Source organism: Euphorbia lathyris, chromosome 9, assembly GCF_963576675.1.
Source record: "Euphorbia lathyris chromosome 9, ddEupLath1.1, whole genome shotgun sequence".
Taxonomy (NCBI): domain Eukaryota; kingdom Viridiplantae; phylum Streptophyta; class Magnoliopsida; order Malpighiales; family Euphorbiaceae; genus Euphorbia; species Euphorbia lathyris.
In genome coordinates, this window is record NC_088918.1 from 62,752,789 (window position 1) to 62,770,037 (window position 17,249).

Sequence of the window (17,249 nt, forward strand, 5' to 3'; positions counted from 1 at the left end):
TTTTGCGGGGGGTTTTGACACTCTAGGCATTTGACTTTTTAGCCTTTACTCATTTTCCAAAGTGTTTTTACTTTGCATTTGTGAAGGCGAGACTTCGTTATTTCTATGATGAAGACGAGGATTCATTACTTGGATGAAGACGAGGCTTCATTGTTTGGATGAAGACGAGGCTTCATTGTTTGGATGAAGACGAGGCTTCATTATTTGGATGAAGACGGGGCTTCATTATTTGGAGATGAAGATGAGGATTCATTACTTGGATGAAGACGAGGCTTCATTGTTTGGATGAAGATGAGGCTTCATTATTTGGATGAAGACGAGGCTTCATTATTTGGAGAAGAAGACGAGGCTTCATTATTTGGAGATGAAGACGAGGCTTCATTATTTGGAGATAAAGACGAGGCTTCATTATTTGGACATGAAGATGAGAATTCATTACTTGGATGAAAACGAGGCTTCATTATTTGGATGAAGACGAGGCTTCATTATTTGGAGATGAAGACGAGGCTTCATTATTTGGAGATGAAGACGAGGCTTCATTATTTGGATGAAGACGAGTCTTCATTGTTTGGATGAAGATGAGGCTTCATTATTTGGATGAACCCTTTTCTTTCCAGAACTATTTTTACTTATGCATTATATCTTTTAGCAAGTAATTTTCTAGAATCTGGTTTAGGATTTGTTTGGTTTGTTCAAGGTAGGTGGCCAGCCATGCCTCGGAGTATGAGCCTTTTTTAAGGCTATAAGCTTTTATTCCTGGTGAGGAAGTTAAGCTGCCCCAGGTGATCGATTGTTTCCTATCTTTGAGCTAAATCGATCCGCCAGTGGGTCTTAATACTCTCCTTTTGAGAAGAATACTTGAGGGTGTAAAGATCTCACGTTTGAGAAATTTTTAACCCATCCCTGACGGCGATCAATCGTTTCCTATCTTTGAGGTAGATCGATCCGCCGTTGAGATTATTGTTCTCCTATCTTTGAGGAGAAAGTTTAGGGTGTAATTTTCTCATGTTTGAGATAATTTTAACCCGTGCTTGGTGGCGACCAATATTTTTCCTGTCTTTGAGGAGAGAATTGAGCTCATTTGAAAGCTCTTGAGGGTTTGTGTTTCTTATCTTTGTGGGAAGGGGATCCGCCCTTGATGGGGGATCAATTGTCCTATCTTTGAGGTAATTGATCCGCTTGTGGAACTTTTCATTTGCCAGCCATTGGGCGTATATCACCTCTTTGATTACATCTGCCTTCTTCAGCTTTGCTATTTCTTCTTCTATAGAATTTGGAAAGATATAGAACAAAACTTGGCAAATGAATATAAGAAGTATGGCGAGAAAGAATAAATTATAAAATATAGGATACTATAACAGTTTAATGCACATATAAGAATACATAAAAATACTGATTTTTAGGCCCATGGTTCCGTCTTTTCTAAGCAACTAGAACCGCATCCTCAATGATGTTTAACTTATGAGTAATCACATCTGGGCTTACTCCTGTGAGGATCTCATTCTCCCATGCAAACACGCTTTCAGATTCAATGAGAACTTTCGTAACATCCTCTTTGATCTCAGGTTTTAATCCTTTGGCGATCCGCACCCGCTTTCCATCAGCAATAAGGAACACTTCTGTGTCGCCCAAAGCTATATTGACAAGTTCATCTTCCTCACCTTCGTCATCTTTGAATTGTGGGCGGATCGATAGTGACGCCGAGTAGGTCTCTTGAGCCACTTTTTGGTTCCCGCTAATCATTACTCCTCCTTTGCTGGTGGGAATGTACATTGCCAGACGGCAAGTGGAAATTAGGGTTGCAACCTCTGAGATGAACGGCCGCCCAAGAATGATGTTATAAGCTAATTGTCCATTCATAATAGAGAACTCCAGATCACCAATCCACGCTTGATCATCATCCGCCAGCTTGCATTCCAAAGTTACCTGGCCCTTGGTCTGGATAGTGTGACCTGTCATTCCTATGATGTCAACAATGGTTGTTTCTATTTGGATCGGATCAACCTTTAGTTTGGAGAATGCACCTCTAGTGATGACATTGCAAGAACTGCCTGTATCTACCCTTACTCGCTTCATTTCCCAACCTTCCACCACCATAGTAATAACTAGAGCATCTGCATATGGAGGGATTACTGGACCTGTTTCTGCAAAAGGGGCAATTGAGGGATGTTTTACCAAGGGCGGATATTTTTGCTTTTTTCACGAGTGACTGAGACACTAGTCCATCTGCTATGACATTAACGACACTTTTGAATTTATTTCTGGGCTATTTCTTCTGCTTGTCGTCTTGTTATTTGTTATTCTGGACAAATCTATCTAGTTTTCTAGCTCCCAGCAAGCTTCAGTGTGGTGGCCATTTCTTCTTTAGAACCTGTAGTACGCTTTGGCGTTTCTTCCAACGGTTACATGCTCCCCTCCTTTGGGTTCGGGATATGTAATGTCCCATTTATATTGACTCTTCTCCTTTATATTGTGGCAAGTTGGAAGCTTTAAACATTATGTCTGCCTCGTACCTCAAGATTCGTGCTGTGAATGGCGAATTCCTATTAACTGGATGGCGTATCTTTCTGCATTGTTCTCTTATCTATCTAGAGCGGCATGCACTCGCCTTTCAATCTCATCATTCGTGTGTTCAATGTTGAATCGTGGTGGTGTTGGCTCTTGATCTTGATCTAGATCATGTTGAAGTTATACTTAGAACTATAGTTTAACGCGGATGGATGTTGTCACAACCGCCAAAGACATTTTATCTAGCTTCGAATATCTTGTCTCCGCATCCTTCAACATTTTGCTAACATAATAGATGGAGAACTATTGACCTTCTTCTTCTTGAATAACCACGGTGCACATAGCTTTATCCATGATAGATTGATACAAATGTAGGTCTCCCCTTCAGATTGGTCTGCTCATCAAGGGTGGTTCTGCTAGGAATTGTTTTATACCTTGATATGCTTGTTGACAATCTTTCTAGTACGATGATCCGCTTGTTCAACCTATGGATCTTTCTCACCCATTATGGGGCTTTCATTTAGGCGCTCTTTTCACCTTTCTCCTTGTAGGGCTTTTATTTAGGCGCTCTTTTCGCCATTTACCTCGTAGGGCTTTTAATTATCTGGATTTGCTCTAAATCCTCTTTGGCTAATGAGGTAGTCAATGAATTTTTCTGAAGTGACTCCGAATATACACTTCTCTGGATTGAGCTTTATTTTTCATGCCAGTGTTTGGCACTGGTTGCAGTATTAGCAATTCCCTTGTACTTGTGGGTTAGTACTGAAAGAACTCCAGAAGCGGGGCATACCCTATCCATTTAAAAGATTGTGGTAAGGCATAAAAGTTATATTCACTTACCTTGGGGATCAATGGCTTGATCCATGGAACATACTTCATAGCAAAAGACTGTTTGCATTGGCCTTGTTGGCAAATATCATGTATGATGCAATGTCTCTTTATGGAATTTTTAGTTCATCTTGGAATCAACTAAATAATTCCTTCACGTTGGTCCCTGACTCTAGAATGAACTTAGTCAAAGGATAAAACCGAGTAAATATTATATGTCAAACAAATTCATAATAGAATTTTATTCATGTTTGTGTTAATAATACCACATATAACGGTCATAACCATACAGATTACTACTGCATATAAATATCATAATGAATTCTTAATAAATAACCATAATGAGAATGGTTTAAGAACAATGTCCTTTTGTATTTCAATGCGAATTAATATCCAAGATAGCATATTTATTTTAAACATCATAAAAGTTATGACATTCTATATTTTAAACATCACTTAATATTGTGCATCCATGCATTAATGGCATTCAGAGATCATTAAGGCCTCATTTGAATGAGGTGTAATTAAAGTAAGGTAAGTGATGATTTAATAATATAGTTACATATAAAATTAATCTTATATCCTTTCATTTGTATAAATAAAATAAAATACAAAGTGTAATTTTGTTCTTTGTGAAACTCTATACAATCAAGATTTTGTGATCTCCTGTTTGTTAGAGATCCACGTTCACCGCACCAATTGATAACTTGGAAAAAATCCTTGATCGGAGCACTTCCCTGTGAGGCGCCGTTGGGATCGGCCGGGGACACTCCGATGCCAAAGTCAGTAATATTTCTGAGAATAAACTGTAAGAACAAAAGTAGAGAATCAGTAAGTGTACCTCAATAGCTTGGGATGCAAGCTATTTATAGTCGTGTAGTTGTAACTCTTGGTAACTAGAAAATCTCCATTAATGCCTCATTAATGGCGGTTACTGATCTTATTCAAGTATGACTGTTAGCTCACTAATGGGTTATTAGTTACCTTTATTGGGAATCGGCTTGGCCATTCCTTGGGCGTATCGATGTTTGACGGTGGGTCTCCCAAGGCGTTTGACCGTCTGTGGCGTGTTGAGGAATTTGTAGATCCGCCATCTAGAGATTCTTCGGTGGACCTTTATCCATAAGAGTATTGATGGCGGATCCTTCATTCTTTGTCTAATTATCCTTTTTCCCCATGTATGATATTTGGATGTTATGGATGTTGGTCCCTTATAACGTGACAAGGTTAGTTCTAGGGGGGGATAGGAACTATTTAAAATTTTGTCCGTTAAGGCTGACTTCTTTTCTTAAGAAAAGGTTTACACAGCGGCGCTAAGTAGTTTTAAGACACAAGCTTAGTCAACTTGTGACTAAGTTTGTTTCTTTCCTTGAGTCAGGAGATAGCACTTAGAGTCTATTCCTGAACTCAGCTTCTTAGTGCACTCAACTCAGCGTGAGTTCGTTACTTAGTCAGTTTTATAGCAAGCAATATATAAAGGAGTTTAAGGGTTAGAAATATGTTACTCAACAGACATATCCTGGTTCGGCCTCTCCGCCTACGTCCAGTCCCCGGAACGCGTTCCGAGCTTTTTGAATTCTCTACTGAGCTCTTTAAAGGTAGAGCACGAAACCTTTTACAATAGAAGCTGAGTATACAAGAGTACATTCCTCTATACCTCTACTCACTCCTATAACTACCGCTGAGTACTATAACCGAGTACTCAGCCTCTCCTTTCTATTCTTCTAGAAATGATAAAGTGTTTGTCCTAAACAACAATTGCTAAGACACTTTAGATGATTGAAATCACTTTAGACTTTTACACAATGATTGGAAATTGGTGTAAGATTTTTCTTTGCTTTTCTCACAGAACTTCAACTATGAATTTGGTCAACATTTCGACTAATTGAAGATCTACATCGAATGAAGCAATTGAGAGGCCTTTATATAGTGACACATGAGGCACCAGTAATTTCGAATTTCGAAATAACCGTTAGAGGCAAACGGCTTCCTGTCGTTGTCACTTAGGACGTGCTCAGTGTCGTTGGCCAATGAGATTCTTGCATCTTCTATCTACGGCAGTGCTCAGCAGCTTTTCGTCAGATAAACAGAATGTTTCGACATTTTCGACAAAGTCTTCTAGACAGCTTCCTGCGCCTTCTGAACTTTACCCAAAGTAGAAATATTTGGTCTAGAAGTTGGTTCTGTTCTGCCACTGACCTGACTGCATTGCCGCTCAACTCAGCAGCTTCCTCTTGAAGCTTTTGTTAGGAGGCTTCTCGATCCTTCTTCATGCTGAGTCGTCGTTTTACTTGATACGACTGTGTTTTAGCTTCTTGGGGTGTGAGGTCTTGATCTGTTGACTTGGGCTTGACTTCCACTTATGGGCCTTTAGACTTTTTTTATCTTAATGTCTTATAAATCAATAAACTCAACATTGAACGAACACATTAGTTGTGAATAAATCAAAGCATTTAAATTTAATGTGTTAGAATATTTTTTATCAATTACTTAAATAATTTTGTCAAATCAAAATAATGTGGAAAGGTGTTTCAACAAACTCCCCCATTTTGATGTTAGCAAAAATATTCAGTTGAAGAACTCAGTGTTGAGCTCCCCCATGATAGTTGATCTTATATTACTCAGGATACTCCCCCGTAAGGGTTGAGCTACTGACTTAGTCTTACTTTAAACATTTCAAGGTTTAATCAAGTAAGTCTAAGGTCAGTTTTCAGAAATAGGTCAGCTCATGGAACATATTCTTTTTAACTCAGTTTATGCGGAAGATTTAGATATCAAAGAGCACTGAGCATATCTTTGTTCAATGTGTTTAAGAAGACATATAAAAGAGGTCAACTTATAGATCAACACAACATACAATCATAGAGGAATGTAGACAATTAACACAGTTGATTTAATGAAGATGCGTTAGAGTTTATAACAAAACATAAGTAAGCATCACATAAGATAGGTCAATTTTGAAAAAGGTAGATGCATGCATAGTTTTGTATTTAGGGTCAGCACAATAAAATTCATAAGGGAAAGACTACAAGTTTTTAAAATCTAAGTCTAGCAATCCTAGCCAAGCTATTTTTCTTGCAGTTGAGTTGGGCTTCATGCTCTTTAGCTTGTTCTTTCTCCCCCGTTTTGCCACCATCGGCAGGAGGAGGAATGAAGGTGTCTTCAATGGCAGCATGAGTTAAGCGTTTAGAGAATGCCTTAAGCCTGCGCGTGCTTTCATTGATGCCATCAAAGACAGGAACACCTTCATCCAAGACAGAACGTGGAATCCTGATATCCGAGGCACTGAGCATACTCAGGATATATGCTTGAGACTTTCCAACCCAGTGTATACTGTCAGTGAGCATGGCAAAGGCTTGATGAAACATCTTTAGCAAGGACGTGTCAAAATACCGACGTTGAGCATTTGAGTGGCGCACGTGGTTGAAAGTAACTCGAGAGTACTTCAGAATTTCATTCGTCTTGAGTTGGTCAGTTTCCATCTCTTCCTTACTCAAGTTGAGTAGACGGACAGCCTCACTGATTTGCTCAATGGTGCATTGGGAGGAGGAAGAGAGTTGCTCATTTGTTCTGGCTTGCTCAGTGTGAAGCTGGTTGAAGAGTTGATGAAATTCAGTAGAAGTTGCATACATTGTGTTCGCAGCTGACAATTGATGAAGTTGACCCTGTAGAGAGTTCATGTGATTGACCATGGTCAGCTGGAGTTCGGCCAGCTTTGTTATTAATTCCTGTCTGGGCTGTTGAGACTGAAGTGAAGTCATGACACTTAGAAAATCCTTAAGACCTTTGATTTCTGTTAGAAGCTGAGTGACAGACGAAAGCTGAGTTAGCTCAACAGGAACTGACCCAGCGGCATCGGTATTTGTTTGATGGAGGTCCTAGAGTCGAGCTTGAGCTGAGTCAATAATTCTTCGACCAGACTCAGAGGCATTCAGATACGAGAAGGATCCATCATTATTTGGCCCAGTTGCCGGAGTATGAGTAGAGCCGGATGGAGGAGGTGTTTGGTTCTGCTCAATGTTAGAAGTGCCAGCATGATCAGCGGCTGGTCTTGAGTTTAGATTTCCAGTAGGAGGTGACTGGATGATATTTTGCACTTGTGGTTGTGGAAGAGGATGTTCGGCAGAGATATCTACTTGCTCAGTGTCAGACTGAAGCTGACTGGATTTAGGAAGTTGAGGAATTTCAGCACTGACTTGAGCAGGTATTTCCTTAGCTGGCTCAACATGTTGAGGAGCAGGAACTTCGAGACTTGCTCGGGATCATCTTGGTTTAGGAGAGCAGTTGAGTCGGCATGTTCCTTATGCTGAGAACCAGGGGCTTGCTTTTCATGTTGCTCTGGTGGAGACTCAATGGGATTTGAGAAGAACTTAAATTGCATATCTGATAGGTTAGTGATCTGATCCTGCAGACGTGAGTCACTCATAAGGTCAATGATAGGGGATCTGTGAGCCTTCTTCTTAAGTCTCCTTAATTTCTTAGTCTTTTGAGGAGAGGGGTCAGCAGGAATTGATTCGATTGAGTCAGTGGGTGAAATTTCCCTTTGATCAGTGTGATCCTCTGCTGTTGGCTCAGCATCTTCTTCTTCAACCTGCTCAGTGTAGGTTGTTTCATATTGGTCAACATCTGACTCATGTTCCTCAACATTTTTTGTCTCCTCATTGTCAAACTGACCACCCAGTTCTTCTTCATCTTGTTCACCCTGTGGTTGCTTAATATCAACGTCAAGACTTCGCATATAATGAGAGTCTTCAGAAATGACGACTCCTAGTGGGGCTACATTGATAGGACTTAACTTAGAAGAGATTTTCTTCTTCTTCCTCAGTGGTTGCTCATCAGTGTCCTCTCTTTTGTCTTCCTCAGGCTCAGCTTGCCTTTTGAAGTTCTCTGTAGACTTAGGTCCATCCTGACCTTGTTGAATTTGAGGCTTAGTTCCTCTGGACACAAACTTAAGCTTTTTCGGTGGAGAAACAACGTCTCTAGAGGGGCTTTGAACAGATTTCCTCTTTCTGTCCTTTGGGTCAACTTTAGCTCTCGTTTCCTTCTTTCCTTTTCGGGTCACCATCCTCTTGGGATCCTGAACAGCGGCCCCTTTTCCTTTCTTATGGATAATCGGTTGATCGTAGACCAAGCCGAATAGAGCAGATGCGGTGATTTCTGTTCCCCAGGTGTGGATTTCCTCAACCAAACTCACCTTGTGATCTTTGAGGATTCTGGTAATAATGGAGCCTAACCTAAGGGTTCCAGTGCTCCGTTGAAAACCACCGATAATGAAGATTGGCATATTGATCGGCAGGTAGTTCATCATGTGATAAATGAAGCATTGTTCGAAGTTCGTTGCTGAGTTGGTGCAGTTGATCTTGGGGAAAAGGAAGTTGGTCAGTATGTAATGCGCCATCTTCTGATTCTGACCCATGGAGGTGCTGGATATCTCTCCTACGTGATCAGTGGTTTTGCAGAACTCAACGGGATACTCAATCTTGTCTTGGTCACCTGATTTTCTGAGTTGAACTCCTTCGTTTGTCAGCTTGAGCAGTGAGGCAAGCTAAGCGGGGTTGATGAAGATATCCTTCCCTTGAACCTTGGTGACCATGTAGTCCCGGTTATCATCAGCGGCTCTTAGGTTAGCGTAGAATTCCTTCACTAACTCAGGGTAGGTGGCTTCTCGGACTGAGAACAGCTCGGTCCAGCCGTTCTTTGAGATCCACTCACAGAAGGGTTGTTCAGCTTCCACAAATCCCTTCGAAAACCAGCGAGAGTGGTCAACCTTGTACCCCATAACACTCTCGTATACCAGTGAGTAGGTTCTCTCTATGGATTTCTTACCTTTGTCCTTCTGTTGTTTCCCTCTTGAAGAGGCAGCTTGGTCAGCCTGATTTTTCTTCCTTGGGGTAGTGACCTTAGAATGGTCACGTTGACCAGGTGCTTGAGACTTGGTGTGAGTCTCTCTATGTTCCTGCTGAGCAGGAGATGGAGGGTTTTCATCGGAGCGATTATCGGCATAACCTGCACCGGAGACATTCTGAGAATCTTTTGTCATGATTCTTAGAGAAGTTTGAGAATGTTTAGAGAAGAGAGTATTTGAATACCAGAAATTTCTAAGCGTAAAGAGGTAAGAGTGGGAAATCGTTCACTATTTATAGAGATGTCGAGTTGATCTGAAGCGTTGAGGTGGCCGTTTGACCTCGAGATACTCAATCGACAAAAATTCTGGCATTTATGACACATTCGGCGCATGTATATTCTAATTATTGTGCTTACGTCATCTTAGGTGGCTATTTAATTCACGTGTTTTGCATTAAGTTTTGCAACGGATTTTTACTCAGTGTTAAGGATTTCAAACGTTTAAAGTTCTGAGTAGTCAGTGTTACGCAAAGGAGTAATTCGTATGATTAGTAGCTCAGCTTAAGATAAACGCTCAGCATGTATATTTACTCAGTATGTGATAGTTATTGATTTAGCATAACTCATTCATCATGTATATATCACATATTATACTTGGAATTTATTGAAGAGGATTAAACATACCAATGGCTTCTCTAAGTATGTTAAATTGCTCACGTGCCAGTGGCTTTGTGAAGATATCCGCAAGCTGCTCATCCGTTGGGACATAGGTCAGCTTGATCTCTCCCTTAAGTACATGATCTCTGATGAAGTGATGTCTTATGCTGACATGCTTCATCCTACTATGCTGGATTGGGTTCTTTGATAGGTCAATGGCACTCTTGTTGTCACATTTGACTTCAATTGTTTTAGTCTGAACGCCATAATCTTCAAGTTGTTGCTTAATCCATAGGACTTGGGCAACACAGCTTCCAGCAGCAATGTACTCAGCTTCAGTGGTTGACAGGGCTATTGACGCCTGCTTCTTGCTGAACCAGGACACAAGACAGCTTCCAAGGAAGTGGCATTCTCCTGAGGTGCTTTTTCGTTCAAGCTTGTCTCGTCCATAGTCAGCGTCAGTGTATCCAATGAGTGTGAAATCATGAGTATTGGGATACCACAAACCTGCATTCACCGAGCCTTGCAAATATCTAAGGATTCTTTTTACAGTTATGTAATGAGATTCCTTAGGGTTAGATTGATATCTAGCACAATAACATACTGAGAACTGAATGTCCGGCCTACTAGCAGTTAAGTAAAGTAGAGAACCAATCATACCTCGGTACAATCTGCTGTCTACTGACTTACCATTTTCGTCAGCGCAGAGGACAGTGTCAGTGCCCATAGGTGTAGATATTGACTTGCAATTTTCAAGTTCATACTTCTTCAATATCTCCTTAGCATACTTAGTTTGACTGATGAATATGCCATTTTTCCCTTGTTTGATTTGAAGTCCAAGGAAGAAGTTGAGTTCTCCCATCATTGACATTTCAAACTCAGTCTGCATCTGCTTACTAAATTCCTTGCACATTGACTCGTTAGTGGCACCAAAAATAATGTCATCAACATATATCTGAGCCAGTAGGGTATCTTTACCCTTTCTCTTAATGAATAAGGTTGTATCAGATTTTCCTCTCACATAATTTCTAGTCAGCAGGAAACTGGCCAGCCTCTCATACCAAGCACGTGGTGCTTGCTTGAGGCCATACATAGCCTTTTTGAGTTTATAAACGTGGTTTGGGAACTTGGGATCCTCAAACCCTGGAGGCTGATTAACATAGACTTCCTCGTTTATAACTCCATTAAGGAATGCACTCTTAACATCCATTTGAAATAATTTAAAGTTCATATAACTTGCATACGCACATAAAATTCTTATAGCCTCTAGCCTTGCCACTGGGGCGAAGGTCTCACCGTAGTCAATACCTTCTTGCTGACTGTAGCCCTGAGCTACAAGTCTTGCTTTGTTCCTGACCACGTTCCCTTGTTCATCCAGCTTGTTGCGGAAGACCCATCTTGTTCCTATGGTCTTCTGGCTTTTTGGTTTTGGCACTAAGTCCCATACTTCATTTCTTCTGAACTGATCAAGTTCTTCTTGCATTGCATTCATCCAGAACTCATCGTACTTAGCTTCAGCGAAGTTCTTTGGTTCCTGAACTGAGACGAATGCTACGTTGCTGAGGTATCTCCTGAGTTGATTTCTTGTCATCAGGGTGTTTTCAGCAGCATGTAACGCACAGTGAAGCATGTTTATAGCCGAATCATGATTTTGTAGCTTCTTGTGATCATCTTCTGTCCACTTAGTCTCAGCTTTAACAACCGTTTGGCCGTCAATAGTTTCAACAGGAACAAATGGGCCTTGGACTATAGAAAGCCATGCACTCATATTTGTTGCCTGAATGAAATTTTTCATTCTGTTCTTCCATAAGGTATAGTTAGACCCGAAGAACAGAGGAGGCCGAGTAATGGACAGTCCCTCAGGTAAAATTTGAGTTGTCTGATTTCCTGGGAGGAAACGAGTGCTGTTCTCAGCCATTGTGGGGATCAGCTCAAGATAGTTATATCTTGCTCAGTGAGCTGTTAAGCTCTGATACCACTTGTTGGTCCCTTATAACGTGACAAGGTTAGTTCCAAGGGGGGGGGGGATAGGAACTATTTAAAATTTTGTCCGTTAAGGCTGACTTCTTTTCTTAAGAAAAGGTTTACACAGTGGCGCTAAGTAGTTTTAAGACACAAGCTTAGTCAACTTGTGACTAAGTCTGTTTCTTTCATTGAGTCAGGAGATAGCACTTAGAGTCTATTCCTGAACTCAGCTTCTTAGTACACTCAACTCAGCGTGAGTTCGTTACTTAGTCAGTTTTATAGAAAGCAATATATAAAGGAGTTTAAGGGTTAGAAATATGTTACTCAGCAGACATATCCTGGTTCGGCCTCTCCGCCTACGTCCAGTCCCCGGAACGCGTTTCGAGCTTTTTGAATTCTCTACTGAGCTCTTTAAAGGTAGAGCACGAAACCTTTTACAATAGAAGCTGAGTATACAAGAGTACCTTCCTCTATACCTCTACTCATTCCTATAACTACCGCTGAGTACTATAACCGAGTACTCAGCCTCTCCTTTCTATTCTTCTAGAAATGATAAAGTGTTTGTCCTAAACAACAATTGCTAGGACACTTTAGATGATTGAAATCACTCTAGACTTTTACACAATGATTGGAAATTGGTGTAAGATTTTTGCTTTGCTTTTCTCACAGAACTTCAAGTATGAATTTGGTCAGCGTTTCGACTAATTGAAGATCTACATCGAATGAAGCAATTGAGAGGCCTTTATATAGTGACACATGAGGCATCGGTAATTTCGAATTTCGAAATAACCATTGGAGGCAAACGGCTTCCTGTCATTGTCACTCAGGACGTGCTCAGTGTCGTTGGCCAATGAGATTCTTGCATCTTCTGTCTACGGCAGTGCTCAGCAGCTTTTCGTCAGATAAACAGAATGTTTCGACATTTTCGGCAAAGTCTTCCAGACAGCTTCTTGTGCCTTCTGAACTTTACCCAAAGTAGAAATACTTGGTCTAGAAGTTGGTTCTGTTCTGCCACTGACCTGACTGCATTGTCGCTCAACTCAGCAGCTTCCTATTGAAGCTTTTGTTAGAAGGCTTCTCGATCCTTCTTCATGCTGAGTCGTCGTTTTACTTGATACGACTGCGTTTTAGCTTCTTGGGCCGTGAGGTCTTGATCTGTTGACTTGGGCTTGACTTCCACTTATGGGCCTTTAGACTTTTTTTTTATCTTAATGTCTTATAAATCAATAAACTCAACATTGAACAAACACATTAGTTGTGAATAAATCAAAGCATTTAAATTTAATGTGTTAGAATATTTTTTATCAATTACTTAAATAATTTTGTCAAATCAAAATCATGTGGAAAGGTGTTTCAACAATGGAGATGTAGATGAACAGTCATATCATTACTCATCTTTAATTGCTATCAATTCTCCATTAATCCCAACATTTATCCTTGAAACCCTCAGAGTTGAGGTATTCGAACAGTCAAGTCTTTATTCCCCTTTAATGACTATTAATTTCCATTTAATTGTATTTATTCCTATTCATGGATGGCAATAAAGGCGCCTTTTGGTATTCTTAGATCCGCCAAGGCGTATGTATGCTATCCTTGAGAGCTATGGCGGGTCTCCACTACTCGCTCTCATCGGGCGTATCTCGTTATGGCGTATCTCGCCATAGTCCACGTGATGTGGCATAATGCTAGAAACTCCTTCATTTTCTCCATTATTTGCATATTCACCCCTGCATTAATCCTGCAATAATTGTCATTAATTCCATATTAATCATGCATAAATATCTCTTTTAGAAGGAATAATGGTTTGCCATTATTTCTATTAATTTTCCCTTATTCTTTATTCAAGAATAATTTGGGTTGTTATCAACCTCCATGCGAACCATGTCTTAAAGGAAAAATGCATAGAAAACCATTCGGGAAGGGTACTAGGCAGAATTTCCTCTGCAATTAATTCATTATGATGTCTGTGGTCCAATGAATGTGAGGGCTAGGCATGGGGCCTACTACTTCATCACCTTCATAGATGACTATACAAGGTATGGTCACATCTACTTGATGTCTCACAAGTCTGAAGCTTTGAGTTGTTTCAGAAAGTTTATGAACCTTGTTGAAAATCAACTAGATAAGAAGATCAAAGTTTTGAGAACTGACCGAGGTCGAGAATATCTTTCAGATGAATTCAAAGCTTTATGTGATGAGAAAAGGATAGAGCATCAGCTGTCTATCCCATACACTCCGCAGCAAAATGGTGTTGCCGAGAGGAGAAATAGAACTCTCCTTGATATGGTTCGATCTATGATGGCTGAAGCAAACTTGCCTATTTTCTATTGGGGAGATGCTTTGCTAACAGTTACATATGTTCTAAACCGAGTGCCCTCCAAGACTGTCACTTCCCCTCCTTATGAGCTGTGGACTGGTAGAAAACCCGATTTGAGTATGCTCAGACCTTGGGGTTGTACTGTTTTTGCCCATGATACCTCTAGCAAATTTGGGAAATTAGGTCCAAGAGGTAGAAAGTGTGTCTTTATAAGATACCCTGTCGTATCAAAGGGATATATCATAGTGGGAGAAAATAGTGAAGGCCGAGTGAAAGAATTTGAATCACGAGACGTCGTCTTCTTAGAGAATGATTTTCCTAAGATAGGAGAAGTTGACACTGATCTCACTCTGTTTGAGGAAATAGATTCAAACGGACCTCTCCATTCGAGTGGGAGGAATTTTGAGGATCAATGTAATAATACCGATCACTACCAGGAACAAGAACAAGGTCAAAGTTCCGAACCTCAAAACGTTTCGAATTGACATATCCTTATTTAAGTGGGAGTTTGATTCCTGATTCTTGTGAGAATTTGGGACAAATTCTAAGAGATAGAATTCCGGGTTATGATGAATACATGAGAGAAGTTTATGAAAACTCGGAACCGCGCCGTACTAAAAGGCAAAGAGTTGATAGTCGACGATTTGGTATCAAAGGCACAACTCTTTTAGTAACTCCAAATGATGACGTGGAACCTAGAAATGCTAAAGAAGCTTTCACTTCTCCGGAAAAAGACAAATTGACTATAGCAATGCAAGAGGAACTAGATTTTATGAGATCCAACCATGTTTGGGATCTGGTTGATCTGCCAAAGGGTAGAAAAGCTGTTGGGAGCAAATGGGTTCTCAAAGTGAAGCGAAGGGCTGACAATAGTATCGAAAGGTACAAAGCTCGCCTTGTCGCTAAAGGCTATACACAACAGGAAGGAATAGACTTCGAGGAGACATTCTCACCTGTTGTAAGGTTTACATCTATTAGACTAATCTTAGCTGTTGTAGCAAGTTTAGACCTAGAGCTACATCAGATGGATGTTAAGACTGCTTTTCTCAATGGAGAATTGAGCGAAGAGATCTATATGTCACAGCCAGAGGGCTTCGTGGTAAAAGGCTCTGAGCATAAGGTCTGCAAATTGAAAAAGTCAATTTATGGCCTTAAACAGTCCTCTAGGCAATGGTACCTTCGTTTTCACAATCAAATGATTTCGAATGGCTTCAAGATGCTTGAAGAGGACCATTGTGTCTACACGAAACGGTCGGGTAGAAATTTTGTCATTTTATCTCTATATGTAGATGACATACTGATAGCAGGAAATGACATAGAATTTGTAAACCAAATCAAAGCTTGGCTAAACTCAAGTTTTGAAATGAAAGATATGGGCGAAGCCGCATACATACTTGGGGTTAAGATTTCAAGGGATCGATCAAAGAAACTATTAGCACTGTCTCAAGAGACTTATGTTAACAAAGTCATTGATCATTTCGGTATGCGTGGAAGTAGGCCTGTAGATAGCCCGATGACTAAGGACATCACCCTAAGTACCAAAATGTGTCCAAAGAATCCAAACGAAAAGAAAAGGATGGAAAAAGTTCCATATGCAAGTGCCGTAGGTAGTCTAATGTACGCCATGTTGTGTACAAGACCTGATATCTGTCATGCCGTTGGGATGGTGAGTAGATATTAGTCCAACCCAGGACTAGCACATTGGGCAGCTGTGAAGAGGATACCGAGGTACCTCAAACAACAGATTATTCTCTATGCTATCAAGGTAAAGACCTAAATCTGAGAGGATACACGGATGCTGATTGGGCAGGAGACTTAGATGAAAGAAAGTCCACGTCAGGCTATGTGTTCTTGCTAGGAAATGGCGCGATTTCCTGGAGTAGCAAGAAACAAACTTGTGTAACCCTGTCCACCATGGAAGCTAAATACGTATCGCATTCATCAGCAGTTCAATAGGCTGTTTAGCTGAATCGGTTTCTAAACAACTTGAATGTTACCAATTGTCAAACCCAAGTCATAGTTAACAGTGACAGTCAATCTGCTATAGCTTTCGCTAAGGACCAGAGGTTCCACAACAAATCAAAGCACATAGAGTTTAAGTATCATTTTGTCAGGGACTTAATTGCACGCAAAGAAGTTAATGTGAAGTTGTAGGTGCCGCGGCCTCGCCCGGGCGGACCAGGGGGTGGACACCGTTGACGACATATGCTATGATTGGCGCCGAAAGCAAACAATCGCGGAATCAAGCTGCTCGGCAGGGCCGGAGCTCGGAGTATGGAAGAGTCGCCATCCACGAATGGGAAAATGAACACCGATCCCTTGCGGGAGACCGGTGTGGGTTCGGGAAACTTAGGTACGAGCTGAGAAGGCTAGCTCCTTTCCGAAGAAAGGCTACTAGGCACCCCGACATCGCCCGGTTATGAACCACCGGCCTCCTACTTAGCGTGTTAGGCGATAACGGACAAATCGCATATTTCTTTAAGTTTATAATTCATTTGAAACCTTTTCTTTCTCACTTTGAAAACCGTTTTGAGCATGTTATTTGAAAGCCATTTTAGTAAAGAATCACCCATTTTGCATAATTTTGAAGTATACAGGAGAGAGAGAGGGGGAGAAGAAAGAATTGATTTATTCACAGTGTGATTTTATGCTTTAGACTATACACTAACTCTAAGCTAATCTCATTCCCCGAAAACGAATTTATTTACATGGTTCGTACCTTAATCGCCGTTGGAACGATTTAGGTACGTTTCAAAACCCCGTTAATTTACATGACATCGACTCGAATTGCCGTTGGAACGACTCGAGCGTTTGAAAACGTGATATAAGAAGTTTTAACAAAAAGCGTGATTAAACATACAAATCCATTTATTTTTGTACAAAACTGTTTAATTAGGAAAACGATTCAAAACTCGATTATTTATAATGAAAAGGGTTTTATTTACAAGATTCGCTTAATCCGCCGTTGGAACGAATTAAGGTTTCAACACATGATATTTTGGAAACGGTTTAAAATGACAAAAATCTTTTATTTACACTTGAAGAATATCTAGAAAAGCTTTAATTTAAACAAACAACTTGAAATCTCTTTTTTATCTTTTATTTTCCTTTTTTCACTCAATTATCCTTC